This window comes from Dreissena polymorpha, chromosome 16 (assembly GCF_020536995.1).
Source record: "Dreissena polymorpha isolate Duluth1 chromosome 16, UMN_Dpol_1.0, whole genome shotgun sequence".
Taxonomy (NCBI): domain Eukaryota; kingdom Metazoa; phylum Mollusca; class Bivalvia; order Myida; family Dreissenidae; genus Dreissena; species Dreissena polymorpha.
Genome location: NC_068370.1, coordinates 29,219,549 through 29,237,754, shown reverse-complemented (window position 1 = coordinate 29,237,754; position 18,206 = coordinate 29,219,549). Strand labels below are relative to the sequence as shown.

General features: G+C 36.0%; 1 protein-coding gene across 7 annotated transcripts in view; it reads right to left on the bottom strand.

Annotated features, from left to right (window-relative positions):
* The window catches only part of LOC127861532 (tyrosine-protein kinase SRK3-like), a 100,052-nt gene extending 87,002 nt beyond the window's left edge, over nt 1-13,050 (bottom strand). For 6 of the 7 annotated variants that reach the window (XM_052400115.1, XM_052400113.1, XM_052400110.1 and 3 more), the window contains exon 1: nt 12,891-13,050. The gene's annotated coding sequence lies outside the window, so the exon portion shown is untranslated. The remainder of the gene's footprint in view (nt 1-12,890) is intronic. The other variant, XM_052400114.1, reaches the window with a different exon arrangement.
* Between the last annotated feature and the right edge of the window lie 5,156 nt (nt 13,051-18,206).

Genomic DNA, 18,206 nt, shown 5'->3' with positions numbered 1-18,206 from the left:
CGCCATTTGCAGACAAATCAGAAAAGAAATACCGAACGCATTTAAAAAGAACGATTTTAATTGGTAGATTGGAAAACAACAGCCAATGACATCGCTCGTTTCAAATTGCTTAGGCAGAATCTACCAGTGTACTATGCGGAGTGATTTCGCGAGCCGCGGATATTTCGGGCCGCACATAAAAGACGTCCGCGGAATCGGATGTACCCCCCCCCCCACCCCCAATTTTTGTTACGAATTTACGCGAATTTCAGAAATGACCTCCAAGACAACCCGATCCGCGGAAATCCGCGGATCCGCGGAAAAATTACACCCCTGTTTATATACATCCAGGGTTTTCCTAGCCATTTAAGAAAGGAAGGATTCTGGTGAAATTGGGATTTTTAAATTGACAAAATGGCAAATTTGGGAATTGTTTTTAAAAAATAGACCAAATTGGGATTTTGTTTCAACAAATATTGACACACCAGGCCTTTTCCTCGCCATTTTGGAAAAAAATCATGTAAATTATAGTTATATACTTTGTAAGATGTTTATAAAATAATCATTAGACAATTCTTTCTATAAAAATACTAATTTTTCTGTTTGAAATAGGATTTTTTTTTACAATTGCGGTTTGTGATCAGGTCCATTTGCTTCGGAATTGGGTCCATTTAACAGCCTTTTTTACATAGCAGAACCCCTGACATATCTTTTACTTAACTCTTTAATAACCAAATTACATATCAAGTATACAGTACACTCCACGCGTTTTCCCCAATTTCCCTCCATACTCCGCGGGTTTCGACCTGGAGGGAGATTAAGAAAATCCCGCTTTACGCGGCGTTTGCATGATTTTGGACGCGGCGGTTAACGATCGGCAAAACTGATAAACCGACGCGGCGGCCCTCGGCGTTGGCAACGCGGGGGAAACTCCGCGTTTTACGAGATAACGATCAATTTAATTTTGTTTGACTTCCTGATTTTCAAATAAAATTACATTTATTACAAGTACATACACTACGCGTCCCGCGATTTTTGCCTAAATCACCGACACGCAGTGGTCATTATTTATTTTGGGTGAAAAATCAACGCGATCTCGCGCGTTTCATCACGCTAGGTCGAGCATGATCACCGTGTATGCTATAAATATCATCTCCGCGGTGATTCACCGCGATTCACAGCGCTCATGGTCAACGCGGTGAAGAACGATTTTCCTACGTTACATGTGCATGTCTAAGCTTCACAGAGATAATAGCAATATGGGATTATTAGCATTGTTGGCAGATATAAGAGAGTAGCCTTTTTAAAATGTCAACATGTATTTCACACCCATGTCCCTGACAGGTTATTTTTGTCTTTTTAAATGCTGCGTATAAAACAAAACAGTGTTCGCACCTATGGGTATGATACCGCAACTGGAGGAGTGATAATTGCGTTTTTGATTATGCAATTAACAGTTTGAAGCCATGGAGAACTCATAACTGATTGTAATGTAATCGTCGTATTTTCCCCGAGTCTCTCGATTCCCCGATGAATACGTTTCAACTGTCTCAATCACATACATGCAACTTCTTCCGTCTTTATCCATTGCTCCATAATCCCGCATATGCCCGATTTCCATTTTAAAAGCGAATTCTGGTTAATATTGACGATAAGAGTCCTAAAGAATGTCATACACGCTGTATTGTAACCGTTACGCTGTTTCAGTTCCTTCATTATTAAACAATTATTGTATTGTATACTGACTACACACTTAAATGTCATGTACAGTTCATAATCTTCTTCAACGACCAATAAACATCTTAATTTATATTTAGATTTTATGCAACATGTACACATCATTTTCTGGGAATCGAGAAAGTGAGTTTATTTTGTGAAAATAAACCAATATCTGTTTATTGAATTTGTCAAACTTTTATATATATATATATATTAGCAATTCTTATGAAAATAAATATCGTTATTTTAAATGTTTTAAGCAATTTAAGTCTTTTTCTGAGAGCATATATGGGAATTAACTGTGTGAGCTACTTCAAAATGTTAACAGCCATACAATCATTGTTTTGACAGACGACGTGTGCTTATCTTAAGTTTGTTTCTGGTAATACACCGGATATTGGATGTTTGGGGCTTGATTGGATAATAAAACAAAGACGCAGTCGGCGGTTTTCAGTAGAACTTTTGTACAAACCAACTTAATCAACAGTGCACATGCTTATCTAACATTTAGGGATCATCAACACGGGCCCAAGCAACTTGCATGGACCATAATACACAGTCCGATGGTTACATTTAGTAGCACATGTGGTCAGAAACTAACAAGTTCGAGTAATAAAGCACAGAGATTATGATCTGAAAAATTGCATGGGGTCCGAAATGAAACAAAATGCCACCAAATCAAACGATTCACCGCCTAATTTTAAGTGTAACAAACTATGTTGGAAACATTTAAAATAACGATACTTCCGAACGCTCACAGCTTTCATTTTCAAAAGTATAGGCTGTTCAACATTGCTCGAGAAATTGTTAAGATACACGTTTACTAATGTTCCATTAAATTAATTTTACACGCTACTATTTTATTAAATAGATCTAGCAGCCCAAAGCATGGCGATTGGAGACGCGTACATTAACTGAAGCAATGTGTAAATTTAAATTTAGATGCACATTTAAGTCATTTTCTGAAAATCGGGACGAAGTGAAAGTATTTATTTTACAAATAAACCAACATTTGATTTTATTCAAATGGTCGACATTATTTATATTTGTGTCGTCTGTGTACTTTAGCAACTCTTAAGCAAATAGATATCTTTTATTTCGACGTTTAAAGCAAGTCTCATTTCCGATATTAAACTATGTAAATTTCTTCGGTATGGTTAATGACCTACACAATCATTGACAGATGACATCCGATGGTAATTGTATGAAGTATGCAGAGAAGCTGACGAAATGTTAAAACAATCGCGTAAAAGTAAAAATATCAGGTTATTATCTGTACCTGTTTCTTTCGGAGTGAATACTCGTTGTGGCTGCAGAGAAACTTCCAGAACAAAAGAATCTGTAGCTGCGAACTTTGTTGGTTTTGTGTGAGCCGTACTGTACAATTGTCATTTCAACAAATAAAGATATTGTTTGGAAATCAGGATTCGACATTCAACAAGTACGGTGTTTACTTTCATATTTGAATACATTTTCGCGATCCAATGTGATCTAAATCTAGTAGTCACCGCGATTTGCGGTGTTTCGCAATGATTCTACAGCTGATCTTTATCGCCAGATGGTCGCAGTGAAATCACGGCGGAATCACCGTGAATCAACCACAGAGTGGATTCACAGCGATTTGCGGCGAATCACTGCGACTTGCCACGTTGGCCCAAACGCGGTGGTCGGTGATTTAGGCAAAAATCGCGGGGCGCGTAGTGTACATGTACATGTAGTATAATATTTACAATTAAAAAAAACAACCAAGATAGATCGATCCCGACGTGGTTGTAGAAGTAGTTGTGGTTGTATAGAAAACTCGTTGATTTACGACACACAAAACGTCGTCTTTTAACTAATACTTACCAATTAATATAAACACAGTTTGCAACATTGTTTTTATTTTGATAATTTAATCCAAAGTTTTCATGTTAGCAGGTGATTTTCTATAATGAACATGTATACAAATGACCAAGGACCCTAAAAATCTCGCAAATCTGTGTGAATTGACAGTTTGACGTAATCAAAGAAAAGCCGCCTCCTGTCTAAAGGCATAACTTACTCAAGTAAACACGTTCAACGAATGCATAAGGAATGGTTTTAATTGTCGGAACAAAGTCTATTCTCTGCTCGCTAATGCATTGATTTTCTCTTTGTTTGTAGGTTATTCCATTGATTGCTAAAAGGTGGTAACTATTGAGTTGATAATTGCATTTAATATTCACAGTTGTATTCTTGTTGCGTCGACATTCTAAACAATGTTTACCAGTAATTATGGACCAAATCGGCAGAGTGACATTCACACATGTTAATCCCTTTTGTCAAAACACCGAATACAGCAGTCTACACAATAGGTCAGTAGACAAGCTTTGCGTGTTTTCATAACGTCAAACACTTAAAATCCAGTTCCGCCCAGATGTCTTCTGTAATCAGTTTACAGTACAATTAGTGTTAAAATAATTACTCTACTAAAATACCGTAACGATAAAGATTCGGCGTGTTCGATTTGAAATTATTTTAGAGGAAATATCAACTTATTCGCGATATAATTTCGTTAATAAATACCAAAGAAACTTTTAACCGAAATCAACAATGTTCTCTGCGCTACAAAGTTTGTATCAAAAAAATCAATACACGCACGCTTTGCAGGAGTATACATTGTACCTTGACCTTGTACATTGCAGCATAATTTTCGCGCACTTTTGTCGGGAAATATACATGACTGTATATTGGAAGCATTTGTAAAACGTCGTGTTAACAATTAAAAATCGTAGTGTGTTTCGGATTACTAATTATTATTCTCATTTGGAAATTTTACGGAACATTTATTCTTGTGTCGTATGTGTTATGATTTAAATATTAATTTGTCAAATGTATTATATTAGACTAATTCATATTGTAGACGTACCTGTGAATTAAAAAACATAATTTGTATACGTATTAATTTTCTATACAATTATCTTTTTATACATGTACTACAGTACTTAAACAATTTATTATAACAATGTTTTTATTTTTTGGCATGCCCAGTAGCACACTGCTAACGCGGCGTTGCGCGGCGATCACTGATAAGAACGGAAGGTGTCTGCATTTACCGACTAGCCTATAGTAATACACGCCGCAGGAATTAGCGAACGCGGAGTAACGCCGAGCGTTTTATCGAGTTCACCTCGCTCTTCCAATTCCGCGTGAACACTCGCTAGCAGAAAAAACCCGCGGAGGGAGCGCGTTTTTTGGGGAAAACGCGTGGAGTGTACTGTACATACCAACTTAACAACCAATACTGAGTATAAGCATTTTAATTCCATGGGATAGTTCAATCCAAATAGCCAAAACAATTTCTCTAAAAATAATGCACAAATAGTGACTCGCCATCCAACTTTTCATGACCAGGAATGTACAGACCAAAATATATAATACAAATATACTAAATTCTTGAACCACAAATTAAATACACATCAACAAAACTCTGTGCATCAACCTGTCATCTAATTAATTAACTTAACGCTAATTTAGGTATGTATTAAATGAAAATGTTTACCAAAGCTTACCCCCCAGGCCTATCGACTGTCTGACCAATTATAGTACAGTATGTGACCTTACAATATCATGGATAAGTTATGTATGTTTAAATATGTCAGCTCATTGCATACAATATCATGGATAAGTTATGTATGTTTAAATATGTCAGCTCATTGCATACAAATATAACATCTAACAATTAAGGTACATGTTCAGATACTGTATGACTGTACCGGCATTGCATTTAGACGATTTCTGCTGGTAAATCATGCTGGTCGCAGAGTAACACCTACTGAAAACACCCTTGTGGGACACAATGTTATCATTTGTTGAAACTTAATGCTACAAATCACAAAATGTTGCTATATTACAATTTGTCCACTTATCTTATGAAATAATTATTTATAAAAAATTAGTAATTCAGAAATGTCATATAATTGAAATATTATCATAAAATTGATGTATACCAAATTGCAAATAACATATGGATACAAATATGACAATAATGTCCCATCATATTGTATCCAGTTTTCTGTGATAAAAATGAAGAAAAAAGTTAGTGTTATTAATTATACAGTAGGATGCTCTATTACTTTTAAGTCGTGTGCAATTTTCATAACGATGTTACATCACAAATATTGTTTTAAATAAATAACATCGTTATTCTCTTTTTGTATATATATTTGTTGCTTTTTTTCAAATATCAATCATCAGTAAACAAGGCCTGTTTGTAAAACATGCATGCTTTGGGCTGTCAGTTGTAGTGGCAGCCATTGTGTGAATACGTTTTTTGTCACTGTGACCTTGACCTTTGACCTAGTGACCTGAAAATCAATAGGGGTCATCTGCCAGTAATGATCAATATACCTATGAAGTTTCATGATCCAAGCCTAATCATTCTTGAGTTATCATCAGGAAACCATTTTACTGTTTCGAGTCACTGTGACCTTGACCTTTGACCTAGTGACCTGAAAATTAATAGGGGTCATCTGCCAGTCATGATCAATGTACTTATGAAGTTTCATGTTCCCAGGTGTAAACAATCTTGAGTTATCATCGGGAAACCATTTTACTGTTTCAAGTCACTGTGACCTTGACCTTTGACCTAGTGATACTATTTCGAGTCACTGTGACATTGACCTTTGACATAGTGACCTGAAAATCAATAGGGGTCATCTGCCAGTCATGATCAATGTTCCTATGAAGTTTCATGATCCTAGGTGAAAGCATTCTTGAGTTATCATCCGTAAACCATTTTACTGTTTCAAGTCACTGTGACCTTGACCTTTGACATAGTGAACTGAAAATCAATAGGGGTCATCTGCCAGTCATGATCAATATACCGATGAAGTTTCATGATCCTAGGTGTAAGCATTCTTGAGTAATCATCCGGAAACCATTTTACTGTTTCAAGTCACTGTGACCTTGACCTTTGACCTAGTGACCTGAAAACAATAGGGGTCATTTGCCAGTCATGATCAATGTACCTATGAAGTTTCATGATCCTAGGCGTAAGCATTCTTGAGTTATCATCCGGAAACCATTTTACTATTTCAAGTCATTGTGACCTTGACCTTTGACCTAGTGACCTGAAAATCAATAGGGGTCATCTGCCAGTCATGATCAATGTACCTATGAAGTTTCATGATCTTAGGCCTAAGCGTTCTTGAGTTATCATCCGGAAACCATCTGGTGGACGGACGGACCGACCGACATGTGCAAAACAATATACCCCCTCTTTTTCGAAGGGGGGCATACAATATCAAAATAATCAATTGTGTTGATAGTGTCAAATCGCGGTATTGAACAAGACCTGCATTTGTGAAACAAAGTGCCACCTACTGCACTTTGAAGCCACAGAGGCGCCATATCACAATCAAAAACATAATTATGAAGTTACGGTCCCTTGCCATGGCGCTCGAAATCAGAGTCCACAGGGCGTTTGATATTTACTGATTAGTGTATTTTACAGTAACTGCAACTAGTCATTCTGAAGATCAAAGGGATATTGACTTCGCCTCATATTTTTAGAGCCGATTTACAATCTTCAGTCAATTACATGCATCTCTTAACCCTACTTAAGCCCACCTAAAGGCAGAGCATTGTTGAATTGGACAATCAATATTGGCCAATGAGAGCTCAAGCTTTGCATGAGTGACAGCATTCGTAGGCATGCAATACCTGCAGTAAAATTATGCAGTCCACAAATAACATAATTGCCATAAGTATGTGGTTTGGTGACAATTTGTTGTCTCTGTCACCTACCACACCCATCAGTCCCTAGGTCTACATGAGACCTCAAATACTTAATGATGTCAACCGGGTATAGACCTTGTGGTAAATTGTGCATTGAATGCACAATATGGTTAAATAATTTATTCGACTTGTAAAGCGTTTTAACAAATTAAAGTTGAATTCTTTACACACAATTAAAACGTTTTGTCGAATTCTCAAATTCTAGCGCAAGTAAATTTGTTATCCGAGACACGCTTCCGAATTTTAATGTTTAGGTGACAAAAACAAATTTCTGGATTCAAATAAACAGTTCTTCTTCATCAAGTTCATGATTTTCTCCTGTTCCTTTGTCTCAATAAAAAATGCGCAAAAACTATGCAGACATGTACAACATCATGTGAAAAAAGTGGGTGTATTTATTGAATAAAAATGCAAGCAGCAAGTCAGGAGATATACATGTGTTCAGAAGGAAAACACCTGTGCCGATTAGACGTTATTTCATAAAAAAATTAAATAGTCACTGATGCCAAAATTCATTTGCTACTTAAGAAAAAAAGCAAATGTTTGTGTATATGAAATTCTTGAGCACTTTTATACAGTGGAAACCCTCTAAACCGGATCCTCTCTATACTGGAATCCTTTCTAAACCAGACAAATTGTCAGGTCCCATTTGTTTCCCTGTGCGTAAAATATCTCCTCAAGACCGGAATCCCCTCAATTCCGAATACCGGTCATTATGTGGATCACAATTGGGTAATTCCATACATAATTGTACCTCTCTAAACCGCTCAGGGCCGGTTTATTGCACCTCAGACCTAGTGTCAAAAGTTGTGAATAGCGGATTAAAGACGCGTGAAATTCATAAATGTGGTCGAAAAATTTCCAAACTGTTAAAATCGCAAAACAATTTAAAGACACTTGTCCTGTGATGTATATATCGCTCAATAGATGTTATAATACTGATTATAATTACTGAAAACAAACAGAGTTCTTTAGTGTGTTTTGTTTTTGATATAGGAAGCCATGCTAAATTTAAATAATCTTTATGCTATTAAATTTTGTGTTGTTTATTACAATTGCTAATTTAGTGTAATAAAAAATGTTGATTTGCAGAGTTCTTGAAGCAGTTGCATTTAAATATCCATTTAGATTTTCAAATTGGTAATTAAGATAACTAAGACTAAAAATGTCCGAACCTCCTTCTAAGCAATGGCGCGTGGAAATGTCTCTAGAAGACAAAATCAAACTGATAAAAGAGTCAGAGATGTTGCCAAAACCTACACTCAAGATGCTGTCAGAGTAATATTGAATAAGAAAGTCGACGATCGGGAATATCGTTCAAAACAGTCGGCGTACATGTTTTTCAGTGTGAAAAGGAACTAAATTCACCTAACACATGCATGCATGTATAAAATTGTTTGTTTTTCAGGGTGCACTGTTTGATCTATGTTGTGACTGATATTGCTTTCGAATCAACAGATTAAGCAACGTATTTTCTTATGTGATGCAATATGAATGAATGTTATATATAAATAAACTATGCAAATTTGCTGAAAGTGTTTTTTGCACATAAGGCTATGTAATTGACCTTCTGGAAGTAAAAAAACGTCAATGTCCCCTCTAAACTGGAATCCTCTCTAAACCGGAATTTCCTCTCGATCCCGGAGGCATCCGATTTAGAGGGGTTCCATTGTACTCAATATTTTCCAAAATTTTCTTTTTAAAAACGGAATATACAGGATTTATAGGGTAATGAAAATCGACGGGAAATGAAGTAAGGCCGCATTGATAGAGTTGGTACAGATTAATTTGGGAATCAATCAAGACGGTGTTATACGTTATGCTTGAGTGAAAGTGTTAAAACAATGTCGTTATCTATGATTTTATACTTTTTTTCTTGAAGAGTCATCACTCACCCAAAAACGTCATAAATACGTCCAGTGGGTGCTACTCTCTCTACCCCCACCCCTAACGGCCCCCGGGCTTCTAAACAAAAATCCTGTGGTAAGCAATGCTGTCCATAGATATTAGACAAATTTACAGGACTTGGAAAGTATAAGAAAGTGCTTTGGAAAAAAATTAGATGTGTTATTTGAACGAAAATTGAAAGAAAAGTCCAAGGACAATAACTTTGCCAAAAATCAATGGAGCGAAACAAAACTAAGGCATGTAGGTAGACTCACACACCAACCATCAGCTGAACATCTTAAATCTCCGAAAAAAACGTTTTTTCAGAGAAAATTTCCAAAACCAAGGCCGATAACTTCCCAAAAATTCAAAAGAAACGCATAACTCACTTCATCTGTGAGTCATGTACGTAGACTCACATACAGGACAATAGGGCATGAAAAATACTGATAAGTAAACCAGTTATATTTACTAAGAAACACTATATGAACAATACATAAAGGAGAAAATAATTGTATAATCATGTATGGAGTAATGATGAATTACAATATTTACCTGTTTCATACATGCCAGATATTTTCAGGTCCAAATCAGGACATTCCATTAAAAATGTCGGGACATTTGACCAAAAAGTGGGAAACCTAAAACGATCAATCATGCCCAATTTACTGTAGTCAGTTATCAGTATTTTACTTGCAAAACCTCATAATTTCTGGCAAATTCTGAAGATAAATGTGTTTATGAAATTCATGAACTGTGGGCCATGCGTCTACTTTACTTCAATTTGAGACAGAGGCATGCGTAATCGTTCAACGTAATGTGTATGTCGAGTACGAGTTGACTCGGGTAGGGACGAGTTGACCAAAAAACTGGGACGAGTTAACCAAAATGGGTACGAGTTGACCATGGGACTTGTTGACTTGGGGACAAGTTGACCGGCACCCTAGCCGATAGATCGCTCGTATAAAAGAAACTAATGTGCCTCATTTCTTGTTATAAACTGCAGGGCTCACCCTGGGCTCAAATTTTAGAGAGAAGTAACTTCTCCCTGGACACTGATTTAGGGAGAAGTGAGGAGACTCTAGGGAGAAGTGGAGAAACTTGGACACAAGGGTTTGCATGTAGGGCATTAAACACACATATATGTGTATCACATTATTGAAGTATACCACTGTAGTACACATAATTATATTTCTTTTGTGTATTTTAATTTTTCCAGCAGTTCTAATTATCCAAGTAATAATAAACACGACAGATAAATAACTAAAAATTTACTAGCTCTATATTCAATCCATTTTGATGTAAATATCATATTATACAGACTAAAGTATTTCAAAGATAATATGTTTATGAAGCAGTAGATAACATAAGCTTAATAAAACTGTCAGACCAGATAAATATTTATGTTTGAAATATGACATTTAACATATGCTTTCTTAATAATTATTTGTTATTTTTTATAGTCTTTCCAATTGCCATTTCATGTAAATACAATTCAAAATATGATAAACCACACCGTCCACATCACCCCATCTGTATTCTTCATTCTATTTCTTCTTTAAAGAACTTCGATATTAAATTATAATCGACAAAAAAAAAATGAATCCGAAAATGACAGTCCGAAAAATTCTACGCATTACGCACATAAAACAAATTGTGCATATCGTTTGACAGCAAAAAAATGAAAATCGGAAACCTAGCAAATACATAATTAATATACAATTTAATTGACATATTGCTTTACAATAGCATAGTTTGTGGGTAAAAAACTAATTAATTATCACCTTTTAATTTCAAAAGATAATCGGCAGAGAGGTGTAACATCATCAACATAGATCTAATTATTTAATGATCATCCTTTTGTTAATTCAGATTGATAGTCGGTAGAAATGTAAATTGATCAACTTAGAAATAATTTTTTTATTGTAAGGCTCCTTTTAATTTGGTTATCTTTAAATACGAGGTTTGCCATCAGCCGCTATAGTGTTGGCAGACGACAATATCAACTGAGTATTTCCAAGTATACAGTGTCTGCGCATGGATGACCAAATATTATGTGTGACCGAACTCAATGTTGATTGGCCAGCTAACATGTGACTTGAATGCTGACTTGACCAATATCGATCGCCGATTAGATAAGCTCGGAGGTTGGTAGAATCGGGGCGGGGTTTACCTCAAATTACCTGTCGCTCAATGGCGACGCGCTCCAGGCTGCTACAGTGTGTATTGGAAAATTGAGTCAGACCTTGACATTGAGAAAACCAGATGTAAACAAATTCCAATAAGAGGGAGACTGGAAGTCGCTATATATCTACAATTTCTTAAATTTTATGCAACGTTTGGCGTAAGAAAGCGACTTAGTCGCTCACGTCAACCCCTAGCGTGAGCCCTAATTAACTGTTTAAAACAAATAATTTTTGACAACTTTACAAGCAATATTGCTTGTATTATAAAGTTGTAAATTTGTCAAAATTTATTTGTTTTACACAGTTTATAACAAGACATGAGGCACACTAGTCAGTTTTATACGAGCGGATAGATCATCTTTTGGCACAGTCCAACAAATTGTAAAACAAAAGTCTAAATTTGTCTGTGTTCATTTACAGATAAACATTCGGCATAAGCACAGGTTAGTTGCAATAATTCAACTCTAAGCTTTATAGCCCAATAGGCTGCTTCAAGTTGCAATGTGCTCTCTCTTGTCCATGGGTGCAAAATGTTATCAAAAATGCAAGGGTTAAGGAACACTGAAACTGCAAGAACTTATTAAAGTTTACCTATCTAAACCACAAACTCATACAAATGGTACCATTAAAGCAAGAAATAATTGATTTTATTGACTTAGGTTTTGTTTTGTTCGCTGTATCCGCCATATTGGAAAATTGACCCAATATTGGTTAGGTCGCAGTACACCAATATTTTACACGTCGGGTTTTGTGCTCCAGCCTATAAAGTCGATAACGATGTGGTATTCCATACAGAATACACTGTTTCAAATTTAAACATAAACATGTCAGCAAGAAAAGTGTGTTGAAACATTGTCGTGTTTTATAGGGTGCATGCAAAGGATAACATCCGTAGGTTGCCATTCAGGTAAATTTAACATGTTTATGAAGTTTATTCATTATTTTTCTCAATTTGTCTCGAACGACGTCTGTTTAGTGAAGCGCACGGATTCGCTGCGCTGAACTGCACCCATGTTTATGAAGGGGCGCATATGGACTGCCAGAGCGGCCATAGCAAAAATTATCAAAGGCTCTGGGAGTCCGTTTATATGGACTAAAGCACAGGTACTTGAAAAAAAAATTGGTACTTATATATATATATATATATATATATATATATATATATATATAAGTACAAAAAAATTGTTCAAGAACCTGTGGGCATAAGGTGCTCCCACTCTAGTCTCTACATTACTTGACTCCCAAAAAAGATAACTAAAATCTCAAAGGCGAAAGCCGAAAGTGTCAAACACTGGAATTATTATAAGAATACTAAAGTGTCACTCCTTAAAGGCATATCAATTAAAAAGAAATAATTACCAGATTAAGAACATGAAAGTGTTCTCCTGTTCAAAACTTCCTTCTTCGACTTTTGCAGGAAGTTAAATGTTCAGTTGACATATGACACTTATTGGTTCCCTCACTATCCACTAATTGCCTGCCTTGCGCTGGTAGACTCGGGGTACAATCCATAAACATAGCACCTGTTAAGGGAGACAATGCACGTAAACCTTGAAATTTATAAGTTGGTCCGTCTTTCCTAGTTCTTTATTCCTTATTCGACTCAGGAATAAGGTACAGTTCATAATTCATCATCCAAGCTTAACAAATATGATAATATTTTTTAGGAAAAATAATTCCAACAATTATTTAATTAACTCAAAACAAAACCAGACGTAGTACAGGTCGAACCTCAAAGACCTCGTGAAGAGGCCGGTAGGACCTGTAAATAAACTCTGATTTAAAAAAAAAACAGACGTAGTTTAAGCAGAGTTGAATTTCGGTGACCGGTTGACTTGAGATGTAAGCCGTACACCAAAAAAGAAAGAAAGAAAAAACCGTCTCGCAGACGTCTTGCTGTGTCTCTAAAACCACTAAGCAAGGCACTTGTGACGGCTGGCTTTAGGTATATCAAGGCCAAAAACCCAGTTTCCAATGTGGTGCTTTCAACATATGTCTAAAACAAATACAAAAGTTATACATTTAACCACCATGGATGGTCTCTACTTTATAACAAAAACGCTATTTATTACATACCCAGGACACCGCGATGCCATCCGTTTCCTTCTCGCTCTGACCTGTAGCTAGCTCCCTATGCCAATGGGGAAACACTCATGCAGTCAATAAACTTCTATACATACATCACTGGAAGATGCAAAAGTGCGCTCTTGAATCGCCCGGTACGATAGTGAAACCCCTTATGATAGTGTACATAACGTGTGAATCTTAATTTGATATGTGTGCGATATTACTGTGAATTCATGCTCTTATTAACCCATATGTTTATACATCCTGTTGTCAAAAATAATAAAATATGTTGGGTAAGGCGTACCAGCGGACATGACACATACCTATCCCGTCCGCGCGTTTTCGTCCTGATGACATGACTTACTTAATAGTTCAGAAAAAAAGATAATGCGATTCTATGCATGTCTTTTTTATGTTCATCGTCTATCCGTTTTTCTACCTAACCTCTTTTTATATGCATTATTTTTTCCATATACATAACTGCACGAAATACGAACATTTTGCAGACCAAATATAGTGGTTTTTCTCTTTTAATATTAACTAAACATTTTGCCATACCAATCACTGCACGGAATGCAAACATTTTGCAGGCAAAGAAAAGTAGTTTTCTGTTCCAGTGCAATCACAACGAGCGGGGTCACTACTCATAGTTATTGCTTAACACTGTAAATTGTTACTTACTTATACAAACTAAACTGTCTTCCGCGAGGGACGTTAAACGGGGATGCACTGTATCGGTGCTATACACCGGGCACTTAAAAGAACCAGGGGCACCTTTGAAATCGGGCACTACCTGTATCCCGCTCCAACCCCCACTAACATCTCTCTTGGGCCGAACTGCACATAATCAAAGCTCAAGTAAAAGTCCTCAAATTATTACAATCAATAAAACATATTGATTAATATTCCAATCGTGTAGTATTCCACGGACTCTAGATGACAATATATGCTCCGTGAGTATTCCTATAGCCATTATATAACTATATCAACAACCATTACACAACTACTGAACATTTACAATAATAAGTATGGATGTAAAACATAACAATAAAACATAATTAATCCGGCGAAATACATACCACATAACTCGTCATAACTTAATAAAGGCATCCACATATCCGGCCTAACTATATATAACAATGTAAGGCATATCGGTAAAATATAATATGTCATGGCTTCTTTACCTTACGACTTCTTAAGTACCCACCTGACGAGCCACAGATGAACCTCTCTACCAGAGCACATTAAGCACATTAAGGTCTCATTGGCCAACGTTCACTGGTCTATTTGGTATGGACCTGGGTAGCAGGGGTAAATTTAATCCACTTTGGCTCAAAATCAATTATTTTCCCCTGAAAGGTCACACGGCCAGGTCCACCCTATAGATGCACTCTACGAAGAGGCTGATGGACCCGTAAATAAACTCCGAAATACACACCAGACGTTGTTTTTATTCATAAATTAATTTACGAATAAGTAGTTATTAAACAGTTCCCTATTCGATATTCAAACAGTATAAGCAACTGTTGCGTTGTAACTTACTCGTCTAATGTTACCCTATTAATATTAAAGAGACATCGAATTCAAAAATTTAAGTGTACTGTAGATTAAGCAACTCGAGTACATTTAGTTTATGTAGTACGATATATGTCGTTTTTTCTTTGCGATTGACTAGGATGCTTTTTAACATGTTTAAAATGTTTAAACCGAACTGACATAATCTATTACAATATCATATATAATATTTAAAAAAGACATTATATCATTTATACTTATTTATTTTATTTACTATCCATTTCTTTTTTTTTCGCGGCTGAATCAGGAAACAGGAATCAGTTCCTTATTTCTTAGTCAAGCCGAAAAAGGAACATGCATTTTTTTACTTAAATAATAACTTGTAATAAAAATAGAACTATAAAGAATTATTTTATTTTTATTTTAAAATATAAAATATTGATTACACCACTTTTTCGGTTTTTATTAGGCCTAATAATAACCTAGTGCCTTTTTCGCGGTTGAACGAGCAATAAGGAACCAGTTCCGTATTCCTTATTCAAGCCGAATAGGAACTACCATTTTCTTACTTAAAAATAGGTTCAATTGAAAAAATCAACAACATACCTCAGCTAAATTAAAAGCATTGTATATGTAAGTCGGAAACCAAACATAATTATTGTCATGCATTATTATGAAATGATAAGATACCAGTTTTTTTGTGTGTACCTTAAATTAAAACAAACCAAAGTGTGCTATATATCAATGAAAACGATTGTATGTGTAGTTTCAAGTTTGGATATTATTTAAAAAAAAGAATTGTAATATATTTCGATTTAGCATTTTTATATTATAGCCCAGATCTGTGTGCACGGTTGAATAAAGACTATTAACCTGTTGAGCTAACTTCGGCGTAGGACAGGCCACCAGAGACCTTTTAAAAGTCATAGCGGTCCTTAATACATAGTTGAAGGTCGCCAGATACATACGGAATACCGTTAGTGCCATCGTGGTTACACTTTAAAATCCAGAGGGCGAGAATGCGGGAACGCGATAGTTCAATGGCGACAATGCGACAATATGATGACGACAGTGCGACAATACGATGGCGACAATGTGATAGTACGATGGAGAGAATGCGATAGTACGATGACGACAATGCGACAGCGCGACAATACGATGGTGGCAGTGCGATAGTACGATGGCGACAATGCGATAGTCATATCGTTCTGTCGCCATCGTATCATCGCATTCTCGCCATCGCACTATCGCATTGTCGCCATCGTCTTGTCGCACTGTCGTCATCGTATTGTCGCATTGTCGCCATCGTACTATCCCGTTCGCATTCTCGCATTGTCGCCATCACGTACTATCGCACTGTCGCCATCGTATTGTCGCACTGTAGTCATCTTATTGTCGCACTGTCGTCATCGTACTATCGCGTTCTCGCCATCGTACTATCGCATTGTCGCCATCGTATTGTCGCACTGTCGTCATCGTATTGTCACATTGACGCCATCGTACTAACGCGTTCTCGCATTCTCGCCCTCTGGATTTTATTGTGTAACCCCGATGGCCTAACGGTATTCCGTAGATACACCATTGGTCTGTAAGAACGATAAAACGCTAATGAAAAACAACAACAACACGACCTTTGAGCGCGATTGATTGCCTACTGCATTTTATTTAATAATAATCCAGAATCTTGTTCGCTGTTGAGTATGGCAAAAGAAACTTATTCCATTCCGTATTTAAGCCGCATAAAGAACTGACATTTTCTTACTTAAAAATGAGTTCAAAGGAACCAAATTGTACCACTTGTAAATGAAAATCATTGTATATGGAGGTTGAATATTAACTATACTCATTGCAATGAATTTATTCTCGATTTTACTTAATATGCTCGACTTTCGGTTGTCGTATTTAGAAGAGTTATAGAAGCAAGGAAGCATGTTCGCGTAAACTAACGACTCAAAGCAATAGGGAAGATCGGTCGGCCAAAGCAAAGACCTATAGAATACATTCTGTATTCTTTTCTTTATTCTATAGGTCTTTGACCACAGTGTTGTTCTTCATCGTAATGATTTACCGGTAAACGACTTCGGTCGGCTTAAAGTAGGATGACCATGGCGAGTTTTACCAGATTAAAAATGTTTTTTTTTGATAGGCATCTTTCAAATCTCTTTCTAAAATTATAATTTTTAAATAAATATACGATACAAAAACTCAGCCTAATATTCAAAAACAAATTTGCTTCGGCTTAAGCAAAAAAGAATTTGGGCGGTTTACGTATTTTTTCGAGAAGCAGCTCTCAGTTGGTTATGGGAAGACTGTTGACACAATCTTTCTGGACTGAGTGAGTGATATACGCAAATGATTGAAATTGATTCTGCATGCATAATTTAATGCGCTGCATATTTAACAGTCTTGCATTAATATCGCGTATTAAAGAATACCAAAAGATTTATTAAAATGTGTACAAAACCCCTCTTTTTACACGTTTTAAGAGGAACTAAACGCCTCAATTATGTTAAATCATGTTCATTTAGGATACAAGCCTCCTTAAGCTATTTCATCGTCGCATAAACATTACAATATGCTATAATAATAACGTTAACAACTATTTATGTCAGTGTTAAGGGCATAAAGTGATTAAAATCTAGGTTTGTATATTAATTTTGATTCCGGAAATTGGTTCATACTTACGATGGGTTCTATGCAAATGTTGAAACTGGCGGGTATTGGTTCCTATCTGATTTTGAAAACCCGGACATAGGTACCGAAACGACACTGACAGTCAGGGCATGGGTTCCGACATATTTATAGACCGGACAGTGATTCCTACATTATATTGACACCCGGACATTAATTAATACATTGTTGCTGCTCCGGACATTCGTTCGTTATATTTCTTTATAAGGTATATACTTATTTTTAAATGGAATTTGACATGACAACCGCTTAAGAAGTTTGCGTGTTTTTCTTGATTTAACTTGTAATTATGATGTTATATACCACAAAGCACAAAAATAAAAAGTAGCACATATTTTATCTTAAATAGACCAGAACAGACTGTTTATTAAAACTTCTACATCGTCTTTAATACATATTATT